Consider the following 18,567-nt stretch of genomic DNA (forward strand, 5'->3'; position numbering starts at 1 on the left):
TAATGCATGTATTATTATTTCTGCTAACTGAAAACCCCATGTATGATATTTACAAGTCAGTTAAGAACTTTGGTTGGTTTGCACTTCATTGCAAAGGATGATTCAGAATTGAATTTTTGTTCAGTATTTGTAGTTTACCTGGGTCAGCATTCCACATTTTAACCCCTTTTTATCAACAACATTTATTTGATTGCTTCAACCAGGTGAAATATTCCACAGCATTATTTCTGGTATCGTTGTGCAAATTGAGTCTGAAACCATGGGACAAGTTGAATAGGGATCTCCTTAGATTGGAAGATAATTCTGAACAGGCCAAAGGATAGTTGAATCACTTGGACTTCATTCAATGGACCAGTGTAACTAAACACTAGTATAGTGTACTCATTATTATAGTGTACACCATTATTGTATCCTGCAACTAGGCCTACTGCTATCTCAAAACATTTTTAAATTTGCTCTATTTTTATTAAATAAAAGCAACATGAATGTTCTGAATTATTTTCCAAACTTGAATCTAACATAATGTTGCTCACTGCATCATAGACTTAGTCTTGCTCATATAATTTCCTTGTGTCAGCTGCAGCAAGTCGGACACTGACAGTACAAAACAGAACACTGCAAGATTTTGTTTAAGAACTTGGTTTTTAAATAAACTGTAAACCTGAATTTTTGAGAAAAGGGGAGAGTAAACTGAAAAACACTCTTGGTTTGCATGCCTTTTTGTCAGGGTAAAACATTTCCCTCAATTATAATTTGAAATGATTGTTCACATTTGTAAGAACAGAAGGAGATGGCAGCAGGAGTTCTGATTCCCTTGAGGATCCATCACTACCACATCTTTTATTAATCTTTTCTCATTACACATGATCAAACCTAATCTCATCTATTCCCTGGTGGCTCTATAACAAATTGTTTTCAGGAATAATCCCAGAAACACTCCACAAATTTCTCTTCTATGGCACCCTTCATAATTTGAACAGTCCAATCAATATAATAATTATGTTGCATGCCTTTATTATTTCCTTATTTATGCTTTGTTCTCTCGTGAAGCAACATTTTATTAACCTGAAGACTACTTCCACCTCATTCTTCCTTCCTTTGCTTTCATTATTTCTGCTCAATTATATGTCACAATCCATTTATTGAGCACCATTTTTCTTGACCACCAATGTTATCCCATCTCCAATGTCATTTTTTTGCCAATTCTTTTCCAATCTCCAAGACCCTGAAACATTAAAATTCCAGTCCTTTTAATCCTGCAATCATGCCTCTGCAATACCTTTTGGTTCATGCTCATATCTTACTGTTTGTGCTATAAATTCATCCATCTTCACATAAATGCTACAGGTATTCAAATACAGAGCCTGGTGAATCTAAGATATAGAAGCAGGAGTCGGCCATGTGGCCCATTGAGTCTGCTCTGTCATTCAATGAGATTACAGCTCATTTCCCCCACCTGCCTTTTCCACATATTCCCTTCATTCCCCAACTATGTAAAAATCCATCCAACCTTGTCTTAAATATATTTACTGAGGTCACCTCCACTGCTGCAGTGGGCAGAGAATTCGATAGATTCACCAATCTCTGGGATAAGCACTTCCTCATCATCTCTGTCCTAAATTTATTACCCTGAATCTTGAGGCTACGATCCCTACTTCTAGTCACCCCTACCAATGGGAACAAATTACCAATATTTATAAATGCCTTTCATAATATATGTTTCTATATGATTCCTTCTCATTCTTCAGAATTCCAAGTATAGTCCCAAACAACTGAATCTGTCTTCATAGGCTAACCCTTTCAACCCTGGAATCAACCTGGTGAATCTCCTCTGCATTGCCTGCTAAGCCAGTACATCCTTCTTCAAGTAAGGAGACGCAGAACTTCAGATGCTGCCTTACCAATACCCTGTACAGTTGCAGCATAACCTCTCTGGTGCTAAAGTCAATGCCTATGCAGTGAAAGCCAAAATTCCTTTTGCCTTCTTGATAACCTGCTGCATCTGCAGACCAACCTTTTGCAATTCATGCACAAGCACTCCCAAGTCCTTTTGCACAGCAGAAAGCTGCATTGGCTTTCCATTTTAATAATAAACTGATTTTCCTTCCAAAGTGGATAACCTCACATTTATCAGCATTGTACTCCATCTGCCATAGCCTTTTCCACTCACTTTACCTATCTATATCCCTCTGAGACTTCCCATAATCCTATGCATAATTTGTTTCTTCACTTAATTTAGTGTCATCAGCAAACTCCATCCCCTCTTCCAATCATTAATATACATCATGAACAGTTGGGGACCCAGAACAGCCACCTTCGGCACACAGATTGCCAACCAGGAAACACCCCTATATCCCAACTATATATTGGTGAACCAATCCTCTGAAAAGCTAATACATCACCCCCAACTCTATGTATCCTTATATATAAGCCTTTTATGTGGCACCTTATCGACATCTCTTCCCCTCTATCTACTCTGCTCGTTATATCCCCAAAGAACTCCTGTAAGTTTGCTAAACAGGACCCGCCTTTATTGGATCCATGCTGCGTCTGCCTGGTGGATCCATTTCATTCCAGATGCTTCTTTAGTGATAGCTTCAAGTATTTTCCCAACCACAGATTTTAAACTAATTGGCCTATAGTTCCCTTCCTTTTACCTACATTATTTTTTGAACAGAGGTGTAACATTTGCCATCTTCCAATCCATTTGGACCTGCCCAGAGTCCAGATAAATTATCACTAAAGCTTCTACTATAACTTCCATCATTTCTTTCAGTTCCGTGAGATGCATTCCATCAGGGCCAGGGGACTTATTTATCTTTAGCCCCTCAAGTTTGCTCAGCAGTACCTCGTTAATGATAGCTATTGTATCTGGGTCCTCCTCTCCCAATGCATCCATAACCACTGTCTTTAGCATGGTAGACACGTCCACTACCGTGAAGACTGACACAAAATGGTCATTTATAACATATAAATAACAATTTACAGCACGGAAACAGGCCATTAGGCCCTTCTAGTCCGCATCGAACCAAACACCCCTCTCTAGTCCCACCTCCCTGCACTATGCCCATAACCCTCCATCTTTTTCTCATCCATATACCTGTCCAACCTTTTCTTAAATAATATAATTGACTCCGCCGCCACTATTTCTCCCGGAAGCTCATTCCACACGTCTACCACTCTCTGAGTAAAGAAGTTCCCCCTCATGTTACCTCTAAACCTCTGCCCCTTAATTCTTAACTCATGTCCTCTTGTTTTAATCTTTCCTCCTCTTAACGGAAATAGTCTATCCACATCCACTCTGTCTATCCCTTTCATAATCTTAAATACTTCTATTAAATCCCCTCTCAACCTTCTACGCTCCAAAGAATAAAGACCTAATCTGTCCAATCTCTCCCTATACTCTAGATGCTTAAACCCAGGTAACATTCTGGTAAACCTTCTCTGCACTCTCTCCACTCTGTTTATATCCTTCCTATAATTAGGCGACCAGAACTGCACACAGAACTCTAAATTAGGCCGCACCAACGTCTTATACAGTCTCAACATCACCTCCCAACTCCTATATTCCATGCAATGATTGATAAAGGCCAGCATACTAAAAGCCTTCTTCACCACCCTATTCACATGAGTTTCTACCTTCAGGGAAAGATGTACCGTTACTCCTAAATCTTTCTGCTCTTCTGTATTCATCAATGCTCTCCCATTTACCACGTATGTCCTGTTCTGATTCTTCTTACCAAAATGAAGCACCTCACACTTATCAGCATTAAATTCCATCTGCCATTTTTCAGCCCACTTTTCTAAGCAGCCCAAATCCCTCTGCAATCCTTGAAAACCTTCTTCATTATCCACTATTCCACCTATCTTAGTATCGTCTGCATATTTACTAATCCAATTTACCACCCCATCATCTAGATCATTAATGTATATAACGAACAACAATGGGCCCAATACAGATCCTTGAGGCACACCACTGGTCACCGGCCTCCAACCTGACAGACAATTATCCACTACCACTCTCTGGCCTCTCCCTTTCAGCCAATGTTCAATCCATTTGACTATCTCAAAATTTATACCTAAAGACTGCACCTTCTTAACTAACCTTCCATGTGGTACCTTATCGAAGGCCTTACTGAAGTCCATATAGACAACATCCACTGCGCTACCCTCATCCACATTCCTAGTCACCTCTTCAAAAAATTCAATCAGATTGGTCAAACATGACCTTCCTCCCACAAATCCATGTTGAGTGCTCCTGATCAGACCCTGTCTATCCAGATGTTTATAAATACTATCTCTAAGAATTTTCTCCATTAATTTACCTACCACAGACGTCAAACTTACAGGCCGATAGTTGCCAGACTTCCTCCTTGAACCCTTTTTTAAATAACGGAACCACATGCGCAATGCGCCAATCCTCCGGCACTATCCCCATATCTAATGACATTTGGAAAATTACCGCCAGAGTCTCTGCTATTTCCTCCTTCACTTCTCTCAATGTCCTGGGGAAGATCCCGTTTGGTCCCGGAGACTTATCCACCTCAGCTGTTTCTTCATTACCCAATATCAATTTCCCGTTCTCATCCTTCAAGGGACCAACCTTCACTTCATCCACCCTTTTCTGCTTCATTTAATTATAGGACCTTTTACTGTCTATTTTTATTTTTTGTTCTAATCTTTATTCATAATCTACTTTCCCTTTCTTTATTGCTCACTACGTGGTTCTTTGTTGCTTTTAAAGTTTTGCCAATATTCTAGTTGTATGCACAAGCTTTCAGGAATAAATAAATAAAAACACAGAAGTCTGCAGACACCATGGTTGAAGTAAAAACATGATGCTGGAGAAACTCAGCAGACCAAACAGCGTCCTTTATATAGCAAAGATAAAGATAGGTAACCAAAGTTTCAGCTTAAGCCCATCAGCAAAGTGTGAAAAAATGTTGGCAGGCTCCCAAACAAAATGGTAGGGGTGGAGGGTTAAGGGGAGGAGCAAGGTCCTAAAGGCAGGAAGCAATAGGTGGATAAGGGATGGAGAGCTCAGCAGCAAGCAGGGAGAGAAAGGATCGCTCTATGAATAGAGAGGGGAGGAGAGCTGAAGTAAAGGGAAGGGATGGAGAATGGAGAGAAGGTTAGCTGAAACTGGAGAAGTCAAGGTTAATGCCATCTGGTTAGAGAGTTCCCTGATGGAAAATCAAGCATTGTTCCTCCAATTTTCAGGAGGTTTTTGTGGGATCGTACATAAGACCATAAAGAGACATGTGAGTATGGGAGTAGGATGCAGAATTGAAGTGGTTGGCCACTGGGAGATCCCTGTCACTGATATTGACCGAACGAAGGTGCTCAGTGAAGTGATCTCCCAATCTGGACCCAGTATCTCCAATGCAGAGAAGGCCACAAAGAGAACATCAGATGTAGGAGATCACTCCCACAGATACACGTGAAGTGTTGCTTCACTTGAAAGGACTGTTTGAAGCCCCAAATTGTGGTGAGAAAGGAGGTGTGTGGCCAAGTGTGCCACCTCCTGTGACCACAGGGGAAGATGCCAGAGGCAGGGAGCGATTGGTGGGGAGGGATGAGTGGACGAGGAAGTCTCAGATGGAGCAGTCCCTACAGAAAGCAGAAGGGAAAGGAGAGGGAAAGAAGTGTCTAGTGGTGGGATCATGTCGTAAGTGGCAGAAATTATGGAGGATAATGTGTTGGATGCAAACTGGGAAATCGCTGAGCACCTTAGCTCTTTCCACACCAGTTCCAACCATTTCATTTCTGCGTCACACTCCCATATTCACATCTCTGTCCATGGCCTCTTACTATCCCAAGACCACCCGTAAATTGGAGGAGGAACCTCCAATTTTATGTCTGTGCATTCTCCAACTGGATGGCATTCACATCGACTTCTCTGGTTTCAACTAACCTATTCTCCATTCTTCCACCTTTTTCCCTTATCTTCTTTGCCTGAGCTTTCCACCCCCTTCCCTCTCCATTCATAGAGCCCTTCTTCTCCCACTTGCTGCTGTGCCTACCTTCCCTTATCCACCTATTACTTCCTGTCTTTTGGACCATGCTCCTCCCCCTACTCCTCCTCTCCTCCTTACCACTTTGTTTTGGCGCCTGCCTATATTTTTCCATACCGTGATGAAGGGCTCAACTCCTATGTATCTTTATCTTTGCTATTTGACCTGCTGAGTTTCTCCAGCATTGTATTTGTATGTGCAAGCTTTTACTTTGAAACTTTCCTTTGTTATCCAAGGGTATTTGTCCTACCCTTATTGTCCTTGCTTTTAACCAGAATATATTTTTGTTGAGCACCCATAAATAAATAAATAAATAAATAGATGGATAGATAAATCGATAGACAAATAAATAGCTATCTTTGAAAGCCTTCCACTGTTCCTCAACTGTCCTGCCATATCGCCCACATTCCCACTGACTAATATCTCCCTTGTCCCCTTGTAGTTTCCCTCGCTTTGACATAATGCATTGGTTTTAGACTGACCTATTTCACTCTGCATTTGCATGAGAAAGTCGAACATACTGTGATCACTCTTTCCAAGAGGATCCCCAACTCAAGATCACTAATTTAAGATCACCAAGATAGCATGTACCCTTGTCAGTTCAGTAATATGCAATTTAAGAAAGCCATCATGGATGAACTCTATGAAGTCTTCCTCAAGGTTGCCTCGACCAACCTGATTCACTGATGTTAAAGTCCCCCATGATAACTGCTGTTCCATTCTTACATGCCTCAGATATTTCTTGGTTTATTGCCCATGCCACTGTAATGCTGTTTTTGGGTGGCTGATAGACGACTCCGACCATTGATTTTTTTGTTTTTTGGGTTTTCTATTCCTAATCTCTCCCCAGATCGATTCAACATTTTGTTCCTAAAATCTTGAAATCATAACTCACTTTTGCCCTGATCTCGTCCTCAACTAAGAGCACTATCCCACCTCCCTTACCTTCCTATCTGTCCCTCCATATTACTGATATCTCTCGATATTTAATTCCCAATTTTCTCCACCTTGCAACCACGTTTCTGTAATGGCCATAAAATCATATGCCTCTGTACGGATTTGTGCCACAGGTTCACTGACCTTGTTTCAAATACTGTTGACTTTTATTTTTCTCTGTTTTAACTTTTGCTTTTGCACTCTTCTGTTTTACTTTATACATCTCTCTCCAATCTGTTGAACCCAATCCTGACTATTTAGTTTAGAGCCCTATCCACAGTTCTAATTATGTGATTCACCAGGGTCCAGGTCCCATCATGATTCAGATGGATGAAAGTCTGCAGGCACTGTGATTGAAGTAAAAACACAATGCTGGAGAAATATAGCAAAGTTAAAAATACATAATTGATATTTTGGGCTTGTGCCCGTCATCAAGGGCTCAAGCCCGAAATATCGGTTATGTATTTTCATCTTTGCATATAAAGGACACTGTTTGACCTGCTGAGTTTCTCCAGCATTGTGTTTTTACTACGATTCAGATGGAGCCCATCCCCTTTGAACAGCTCCTTCCTTCCTCAGTACTGGTATCAATTTCTCATGAATTGGAACCCATTTCTCCAGCACCAATCCTTGAGCCCCGCATTTCAATCTCTAATCTTCTTGACCCTGTGCCAATTTGCATGTGATTACCCTCTTTTTGGTTCTGCTTTTTCATTTAGTCCCCAGCTCCTCAAATTCCCTTAGCATAACCTACATCATTGGTACCCACTTGAATCCTTCCCCTCCCAATCTAAATTCTTCTCCAGGTCAGAGAAGATGTCCCGAGCCCAGGCACAAGAGAGGCAATATAGCCCTTGGGATGCTCTATCCCTAACTAATCCCCTAACTATACTATTCCCAATTATCACTACATTTATCTTCTCTTCTGTCCCCCGCCCCACCACCTTGTTCAATGGCTTCCTTAACCACAGTGCCACAGTTCGGTTGTTCATCCTTCTTACAGCCCCTCTCTCATCCACACTGTTTCTTGGATCCTCCTACATGTCTCGCTCACAGTCGCATCCTCTGGTACCTGACCACAGGCCGAATTTGAGGCAATTATTCTAATGGGTGTGACTGCCTCCTGAAACAAAGTATCCAGGTACCTCTCCCACTCCCAGATGTGTTGCAGTGTTTGAAACTCAGATTCCAGGTCATAGTTTTGAGCCTGAGTTCCTCCAGCAACCACACTTGCTACATCGGTGGTCATCAGGAACCACAATGGGATCCATCAGCTCTCACATCATGGAGATACAACACATCTCCTGATCCTGCTTGCCTACTTTATTTAATTAGCTGTAATTTGGAGACTTTTATATAATCACTCCAGGTTTAATTCCTTCTGTACATCTTATATTTTATGCCAATAAGACTCCTTCCTGTCACACTTTGATTATCCTTCCCCCCTCCCATTATAATGTACTGCTACTCACTTAATTCTTTTTAATATGATTAAACGTCCAAATTGAGAACTCACGCCACTGTTTGTAAGTACACTTTGACCTTCATTACTGCTATTCATTATTTTGCTCTTCATAAATTCCCAATGATTTCCTTCATTTAATCATAGTCAAGGTTTTCATTTTGAAATTTATATCAACATTTCGGTTCAATATTTGTGAACTATACCCCTTTTTACAAATATAATTTTTTTGAACTACATGTTGTTTTGATTCAGTGTGATTAACACTCTACCTTGTGTAAAGACAGTAATCCTCAACAGGTTCAATGTCCAACCTGAGCAGTAGCTTGATTAAATTGCTCGTTTGAATTCTTGACCATGCACTGGTGTTTTGCACCCAGTTGTTGGTACTGTTGCAAAAAAAGAAAAAGGATTGCTTTCATGGGTGCTGCCATGGTTCTGATGACCCAATAGCCTCTTTCATTGCCATAACATGAATCAGATGCAAGATTGCATGATGAAAGAAAGGTATGGTGCCATGAGCTGGAGAATTATAGTGCAGCAGAATTAGTAGAATAGTCAGTCAATAATTGTAACATTGATTTAGAATGCATGTGAAACACTGTGGTTTCTGATGTCATCATATAATGTCTGATGTGTCTAACAGGGCGACACAGTTAGCTAAGCTGTTAGTTCAATGCTGTTACAATCCCAATGACCCAGGTTAGAATCCGATGCTGTCTGTAAGGAGTTTGTATGTTCTCCCGTGTCTGCATGGGTTTCATCTGGGGGCTCTGGTTTCCTCCCGCCCTTCAAAATGTACCGGGGATTGTTGGTTAATTGGGTGGACTTAAGTGGCACAAGCTGCTGGCTGAAAGGGCCTGTTACTGTGCAGTATATCTAAATTTAAAATGTAAAAATAATTTGGGAAGCCTGTCTGGAGGAATATGAAACTTCACACATAAGGAATAAAGAGATTCGTTTGCTGTTTTTTATTCTTTAAAACGTTTCAACATTCAGGCTGCTTTCATGTTACATCTATGATTTATTTGTGGTTCAAGTTGCAGAACAGATCACAAACCAGTGATTTCAGGTCAAGAATTAGATAATCAAAGGAGTTCCAGAATAAAAATTAAATTTGCATTGCAACAAATCTCAAGACAATATTATATTTTGTCAATATGAAACAGAAATATCTGTAGATGCTGTGCTTATAGTAAACAAAAAACAGAACTGCTGGAAGAACTCAGCAAGTCTTGCAGTGTCCATAAGGGGTGAAGATATATTACCCGCATTTCGGGCCTGAACACTTCTTCAAGGTATGAGTGAAGAGTAGGCAGATGCCTGCATTAAAAGGCTGGGTAGAAAGAAAGGGGAAGGACCAACAGACAAAAGGTGGTAATGGGACATGGATAGGAGGACAGGAGAAGAAAGGTTAGAATTGATCGGGGAAAGGGTGGCTCTGTGAATTCAGAGCTGAAGGAGATAGAGAGAAAAGGAAAGAGAGAAACAGTGCTGGAGGAAAGGAGAAATAGAGATGGAAAGAGGGCTGAGGGACAACGGAAACCAGAGGTCACTGTTCACGATATCCGGTTGGAGGGTGCCCAGATGGAATATGAGGTGTTGTTCCTCCAATTTGTGGGTGGTCTCAATCTGACAGTGCATGCATGACACCATGGACAAAATTGTCAGCAAGGGAATGGGGCAGGGTATTGAAATGGTTTGCCAGTGGGAAATCCCCATGATTGAGGTGGACATAGGCAAGATGCTCAGCGAAGTGATCTCACAGACTGCATCCAGTCTCTCTGATATAGAGGAGACTACAATGGGAGCACCAGATGCAGTGAATGGCCCCTGCAGATTCATGTGAAGTGTTGCTTCACTTGAAAGGACTGTTTGGGACCCCCAAATGGTGGTGATGGAGGAGGTGTTGGTATGAGTGGCACTTCCGTATTTGTAGTCACTGATATTGGATAAGATCGTAACCTTAGAAATAGCTGTTACTTAAGAGAAAGGAAAAGAAACAGTGGACAGAGGGGGAGAAGAAGAAAAAGGGAAAGGGGAAAGAACTGGGCATCAACACATTATGGAGGGGTTATTTCTAGGCTTAATGTGCATTTAAGGATATAATTGTTTGTATATTTATATATATTTGTACTGTATATACATTCATTGAGTCCTTTGTATATAGTTAAAAAAAAAGAAAGGCTGTTCCTGACAATGATAGACAAATGCTTAAGGTATTTACATGGGATTCTTGAGGTCAGTCACAATATGTTTATGGCAATGGGTTATTGTCCAAGCAGTAGATAAAGTATAGTCAGGAAGATGCGCTCAAGGAATGCTTATCACATACTTGTCATCTGATATCTTGGACAGTAATATCAAAAGTTTCCAGGTTATCAATTTAACGTGAAAAATAATGCAGGATTAAATCTGTCTGATATGTTTATAATGCTGTTTACTGCAGTTTGCAAACAAAAACAGCACTGTTGGTTCATTGAGTGGATCCCGACTTTGTTGTCTAGGGCAGTTGATTTGCACTGAATAATGAATTGTATGGTATATTGTTCAATGGTATTATCCCATTTTTTAATAAATGTAAGTGACAGAAATAAATAGCAGTGCACACACTCACGACAAGCAAATAAATACTGGTTACTAATGATCATTTCACAATTAGCTTTATCTTGAAAATACATTGGTTCATTATTTGGAATGTTATAGAGGATAAAGAATGAGTGTGAGAGTTGGTGCAGACACTGACCAATTGGTCACAGTCTGTTCTCTAAATCTCTTGGTTGTGACCTGTAATGCAGTAAAACTGACAATCTGCATCCTTGCTCTCTGATTGGCAGACTTCCTTTCGTATAACACCAATTACTGTCCCAAAATGCTGTTAAATCATGTTTTCTAAGTGCTACACAGTTGCCTGATCAATTCTGGAGTGAATTTGATGGGGCTTATGGGAAGTGCTGGAAACAGGTTCCTGCAAGTAGAAATGGAGCATGGGCTCAGTTGGCCTCACGGTGAGTGCAATGCTGTTACAGCGCCAGCAATAGGGACCGGGGTTAGAATCCCATGCTGTCTTTATGGGTTCTCCCCATGTCTGTGTGGGTTTTCCCTGGAGGCTTTGGTTTCCTCCCACCATTCAAAGGCCTACAGGCATTGTAGATTAATTGGGTAGGAACGGGCTTGTGGGCCAAAAGGGCCTGTTACCGTGCTGTATGTCCAAATTTTTTTTTTAATTAAATGTACAATTTATAAAAATTTAACCACATTTCAGTGAGCTGAAAGGGAACAAGGGAAACTCAGTTCCAGTGAGCTGAAAATGAGACCAAAGCTAGAGCCCCAATAAGTTTAAAGAAAGTGCAAAACCACGCCAAATGTTGAACCAGCAGGATTACTAACCAATCGGATTGCAGATTATTGGAGTTTTACAACATTATGTCCAGTTGTAGCAATACCAACTGCAAAGTTCAAAGAGTTTATAAACTCTATAGTGTCACAATTGCGCCATTAGTTTAAACAATCAATGATAAAATAACGTGGAATCTCTTCAGATGCATTGATGCCCAAATGAAAGTAGGAATTAAAATTGGTGACATTGAGGACTGGAGCAGTAAATAGAATTCAATGTACCTGACTTCAGTGGAAAAAGTTAAATAAATCCTTTTAACTTTTAATGAATGCCCTACTGAAAAGTGGTGCTCATTTTAACATTCAGACCCAAGACTTCAAATTGAGTCATAGTTTTTTTTCCAAGGTCAGGGACGATGAGAATATTTATTCCAGTTCCATAACTTGAAATGGAAGCCGAAAGATGAACTGATTTTTTTTAATGAAAAGTAGAGAAGACGCTCCTGTGATCATTCAAATCAAAACGTGCATTAGAGAAGAGGTTGAATAATAAAGTCTTGAATTAATCGTTTGCTGTGAAATGGAACATTGACCTTTAAAATGTAACATACATGACATACTTTAACTGTTGTCTGCTGTAAAGCAAAGAGTTGTCATTGGTATTACCTGCCTTCCCTTACAGTACAAGAGAAAGAGAAGCAAAAGAATGTCCCTTTAGCGTCACTGAAAGCCTTTTCATCCAGTCAAAAAGCCTAAAGATGGAGATTCTCAGCCCTTGTGTCGGGAGGCTTACCTCCATGAATGCACCATGTCTGGCTCCAAGGCACCGACTGCATTTCCTCTCGAGGAAGGGTCAGTGGCGGAGTGCTCCACTCTACCACCTTGCATGAATGTAATGCTGCTGCAAGCGACTGGCTTGGGGGGTGGGCTGATGATGTCACAGTGATGTCGTCAGCCTGCGACCCATCTCACTCACCCCCCCTCTCCCTTCATGACTTCCACAGGGCAGGGGTGACTTGCGGGGACCGTCAGGGTGTTGGAGGCGGCTGGGGCGGGCTGAACCAGCCACTCCAGCCGGCACCTCACCGGGCAGCCTTGGCCTTTGGGGCCGCTCGTTGGTGCTAGCGGCTCAATATGCGGCAGAGCCATGGCCATCTACCCTACCCATAATCCCCCATGCAGCTGGAACTGTTCTGGGAAACACAGAGCTGTTCCAGCTCTGTGGGGATTATGGGTAAAGAAGTCAGCCATTGCTTGGCACATATGTATGGCATCATGGCACCAGTAGCCATGCCTCCTGAAAGCCGCATCAATGCGCCAACCCCTCCAAGCTGAAAGGGAACATCAGAGCAGGCTTTTCTGGGCATGCATGAAAAGGTAAAGAAATACCTTTTCATTCATCTTTTAAGACAGACTAGGAAAAGGCCTTCAGTGTCCGTGGATTTGCCTCCAGTGCTCCTGCAGCCTCTACACCTCCACAGATCTCTGTTCAATCTGTCAGCTGCCTGAACTCCAGATGCAAACATGATAAGAAAGCCTTCAGCACCCGAGGCTTTTCAGGTGCCCTTCTTGCCCTCATCCCCCTCTTGAATACCAGCTTCAATACCTGGTTCCTACAAGCCAATCTCCGGAAGCCCACATCTCATGCAGGTTCCCTCACCATAAGTTGCCCACAGCCTATGTGGGTCCTTCAGCTGCTGAGCCCTTGCTGGTTTGCTGCCATGGTTACTGTCTGGTCGGATCAGCTTCTCCTTTTCAATGGGGTGGGGAGGGGTGCTCATCCTGTTTCTGGCACCCTACACCGGTCTTCTGCTCCCCCAGAGACTGCAATTCCTCATGGCTGCTGCCAAGCACAGGCACCGCCATCTTGGGCACTAACCTCGCAGTGACAAGATTTTACTTGCATCACCGTCAGATCCTTGAACAGGCCGTTTAAAGCCTGTACGGAGCTGTCAGCATTCAGATTGGGCAATTGAAATCTTTGGATCAGTGCTTCTGACAGGAGAAAAATCCCATCAAAATTAAATTTAAAGTCAAATAAATCCAGGATCTAACAATTGGTAAAGAAAACTTCCAGTTTCCCATTGCTGAGCCGGATCATTACTGCTGGACCTGCAGACTTCCTGCCTCCCGACTTTTAACATTTTTTTTTAAATTTAACAATTCTTTGGCTTGGCTTCGCGGACGAAGATTTATGGAGGGGGTAAAAAGTCCACGTCAGCTGCAGGCTCGTTTGTGGCTGACAAGTCCGATGCGGGACAGGCAGACACGATTGCAGCGGTTGCAGGGGAAAATTGGTTGGTTGGGGTTGGGTGTTGGGTTTTTCCTCCTTTGCCTTTTGTCAGTGAGGTAGGCTCTGCGGTCTTCTTCAAAGGAGGTTGCTGCCCGCCAAACTGTGAGGCGCCAAGATGCACGGTTTGAGGCGTTATCAGCCCACTGGCGGTGGTCAATGTGGCAGGCACCAAGAGATTTCTTTAGGCAGTCCTTGTACCTTTTCTTTGGTGCACCTCTGTCACGGTGGCCAGTGGAGAGCTCGCCATAGAGCATGGTAGAAGGCCTTTCTGGCCCATGAAACCCATGCTACCCAGTTAACCTACCATTTTGCAGGGTAAGAATAAACCTGAGCACCCAGAGGAAACCCATGTAGGCCACAGGGATAGGAACTGAATTGCTTTTTCTGTAATTAAATGCCTTGACTTGAGGTTGAGAGTTTGCGGTAATCTTAATATAATAGCTAACAGAGAAAGCGTTCTTTTCTTCTTGTAGTAAACCACAATTATACTATGATTGGCTGCTATCAACTGGACATGCTTCCCGAGACCGATCCTACCCATAACCCCTTGCATTCTACCCTTTTACTTTTGTTCTGATCAGTCAAGGAGGTGGACGGTTGTTTGGTAGTGTTCTGGTCCTTAGCTATTAAAAGCCTGATTGTTTCACTACTCAGCCTTTTGTGAATTATTGATGTGCATCACCTCTCTACACTTCCATGTTGTGAGCTAAATCCAACATCAACTCAGCAGCTCACTGGGGGTCAATCTACTGATGATCTGGTGAGACTCAGATGTCTGGAGAGTGTCTGCAATATCCTCATGTGGAAACCCAGCCATCCATAAATGATTGGCAATATTGCTTTTCCTGAGATTAAACACTAAATTTAGCACTGCTTTCCCTCCTGCTCTGAACATACTTCTATGCCCAATTTGACCATCAGAACAAGGAAGAACCACTGTGCATCCCCACATCCCCTGATGATCTTCTACGGCCAGTATCCGAGGATGATGCGTAGGCTGCCTTCAGGAGAGTGGATCCTTTTTTTAAAATATTTTTTATTGAATTTAACATATAAATCCTACATACAAAGTCATCCAACATACTAAACAACAGGTCATATCGTATACATATCACATATTAAACATATAATGTAAATCAAAAACATATCCATAATATTTTATTCAACTCGTTTCTTTTAAGACATCAAATTCTATCAAGATGGTAATGAGCAGTTTATCCCTTTCTTATAATATATCTCTGAATAATTCTGGATACAAAATAGATAGGAAAAAATTAAATATTCCTTTATATAAACAAAGGTAAGTTCTATCTTAATTAATGATATGATCCATGATAACCATGCTTAAACCCATGTTTAACCCATGTATCCTCTTCTCGAGGAAAAAAACAAACAAAGTGATGAGAAGGTATGGTTCTAATTTGATCTTTAGAATCTTTGATAAAGTCTGAAAAGTATTTTTACAAAATTTTTTCTAAATTAGGGCATTCCCAAAACATATGAATAAATGAGGCTTCAAAGATTTTACACTTATTGCATAGACGATCGTCATCTGGGTAGAAACAAGATCATTTGCCTTTGGACATGTGTATCCTATGCACCACCTTAAATTGTAACCAACAATGTCGTGCACAAAATGAGGATTCATGGATCAAGTTAAGAATGGAAAACCAATCTTGGTCTGAGAATTATATGTTCAAATCGCGTTCCCAATCATTCTCAATCCCAGTCATTGAAGCTGCTCTTAAATCTAATAAGTCATTGTAAATAATTGATTTTAATCCATGCTGGGAGAACATCAAAAATCAAAAAGTATATCAATTAGATCTTTTTCCAAAATTTGAGGAAAATCAGAAAGCTTAGATGGTCAAAATACCTAACTTGTAAAATCTGAAAAAATATATATTGTGAAGTTTAAATTTGGCTTTCAATTGTTCAAAAGAAGCAAAATTATTTCAAATAAAAAGATCTCTAATCTAAACCATTCCTTAAAAGTGAATCCAATGAAAGCATCCAATCTAGAAGGAGTACCCAGCTGAGTACTAGAAACCTATGCTGACCTATGTATTCATGACGTGTATCTTCAACATTGACAGGGCATGGTACTCACCTGTTTCAAACAGGTTTCAATTGTACCGATTCCCAAGAGGAGTATGGTAATCAGCCTAAATGACTATCGCCCAGTGGTACTCACATCCACAGGGATGAAGTATTTTGAGAGGCTGGTATTGAAGCATATCGGCATCTGTCTGAGTAGCAGCACGGCTCCAATCTGATTTGCTTAATGCAGCAACAGGCCTGCGGCAGATGCCATTCTAACTGGCTCTACACAAATGCTGGAGGACCAGGACAGCAGAGATATATCCATTAGGGTGCTCTTTATTAACTAGTTCGGCATTCAACACTATCATCACCTCAAAACTAATAGAAAACCAAGACCTGGGCCTCAACACACCGCTATGCAATTGAATCCTGGATTTCCTCACCTCCAGACCCCAGTGAGTGTGGATTGGCATAAACATCTCCTCTACATTCTTCATCACCACCAGAGCACGACAGGGCTGCATACTTAGCCCCCTATTCTACTCGCTGTGCACCTATGACTGTGTGGCTCACTTAGACAACAACCCCGTTTACAAATTTGCTAACAATACCACTGTAGTAGGCTGTAAAAGAGGGGTGATGCATCAGCATACAGCAGAGAATTTGAAAATTCGGCTGAATGGTGTATAAACAACAACGTCACACTCAATATTACCAAGATCAAGGAGCTGACGATAGAATTTAGGAAAGAAAAATCAGAGGCGTACGATCCAGTGATCATTGGGGATCAGAGGTAGAAAAAGTAAGCAAATTTATAGTCCTGGTAGTCACTAGCTCAGTGGATCTTTCCTGGACCCATTATACTAATTTCATCCTGAAGAAGGACGTCAGCGCCTCTACTTCCTCAGGAGTTTTGGTATGTCATTGGAAACCTTGGCAAATTTCTACAGATGTGTACTAGAAAGCATGCTGGCCAGCTGCACAACGACCTGGGAAGAAGGTGCCAATACCTCTGAGTGGAAAGCCCTGCAAAATGTAGTGGACAGAACCCAGTATATCACCATGCAAAACATCTACATAGAATGCTGCCATTGGAGAGCAGCAGCAATCATCACGACCCAGTTCTTGGCACTGTGACCAGGAAGGAGATACAGGAGCCACAAGACTTGTACCTTCAGGTTCAAGAATAGTTGCTACTCCTCAAACATAAGACTCCTGAACAATAGACTCATTTAATGGAATCTTCCTTTGCTTATTTATTACTGAATATTTATTTTCTGTATTTGCACAGTCACTTTGATTACATTTCTTTCTTTTGTATATATTTCTTTCTTCTTGAGTGCAGTTCACTGGAAATTAGAAATTATGCCTGGCCCGCAGGAAAAAGAATCTCTCGGTTATGTGCGATGTCACGGATGTACCCTGACGATAAATTTGAACTTCAGATTTGGAACAAATCAAAATCAGCCATTTTTCCATCCCTTGAATGGACTTTTTTCTTGAGTTACCAAGTCACAACTCTGAATTATATTTCTGGTCACATCACCCACAATAAAAATGGGATTACTTGAGTTGAATTTGAGTTGGGCAGGAAATTTCAGTGCAATTACATCCAATGCCGGTTGCAATCCAAATGGGAATAGACAAGGCTTGAAATCTCCCCAGCCCTTGCTCTCTAGTTAATCTAAGCAAACCACAGAGCAACCTGAAATGCCGTGTGCAATCAAGCAAGTCTTACTTCTTAGCATTTCTAATCATGTTTGAGGGAAGAATTGAAAGGGACAGTATCTTTGTTATGACACCACTGTAAAAATTTATAGACTTAGAAGGTCAACAAGGACAGGGGATCAGATAGAAAAGACAGGATTAAAAGAACAAATCATTTTGTCACTCTTTCCTCACACCTTGTGTGTTTCAAAGTACCTTGGTGTCAGTGCTTGCTGGGGTATTAACCTTGTGTCAATTTCTTGATTTGTGCCTTTTCTGTTTGGTTTCCTGGCCCTGTTAATGTTTAGGCAGTTCACAACTCTTGCTTCAGGTCTTGTCATGTCCTCCAAATATATGTTTGTGAGCTTGTCAGAATTGCCCATTCGCACAGAGATAAATTGTAGAAATTGCAACTGAAATGATGTTAAGGATTTTAAAGTGAGTTTTTTTTCCATGAGATTCTTAAGTGAAAAGAACGATTCTTGATATTGATTTTGACAGATCAAATCCTGTTTAGACAGATTTTTTTTTACATTCGAATGGGTACCATAGTGACATAGTCTTTTGTGGAGTGAATATGAACATTGATTATCGCATTGTGGCTATTTATATTTTTAAATTTTCTCCTTGACTGAGGAATTTTACCACAGCCCCCCTGTTGATGGTAACCCTGGAAATTAAAAAATATACCATCAACCATTTTCTTGGTTTTCACAGACCTGCTGACCTGAAATGAATCATTATTCAGGAGCACTGAGCCTTTTGTGTTTTTT

General features: G+C 41.2%; 1 protein-coding gene across 24 annotated transcripts in view; it reads left to right on the plus strand.

Annotated features, from left to right (window-relative positions):
* The window catches only part of dmd (dystrophin), a 1,604,005-nt gene that overhangs the window by 1,171,211 nt on the left and 414,227 nt on the right, over nt 1-18,567 (plus strand). The gene's annotated exons all lie outside the window — the stretch shown is intronic.

Source organism: Narcine bancroftii, chromosome 7, assembly GCF_036971445.1.
Source record: "Narcine bancroftii isolate sNarBan1 chromosome 7, sNarBan1.hap1, whole genome shotgun sequence".
Lineage (NCBI taxonomy): Eukaryota > Metazoa > Chordata > Chondrichthyes > Torpediniformes > Narcinidae > Narcine > Narcine bancroftii.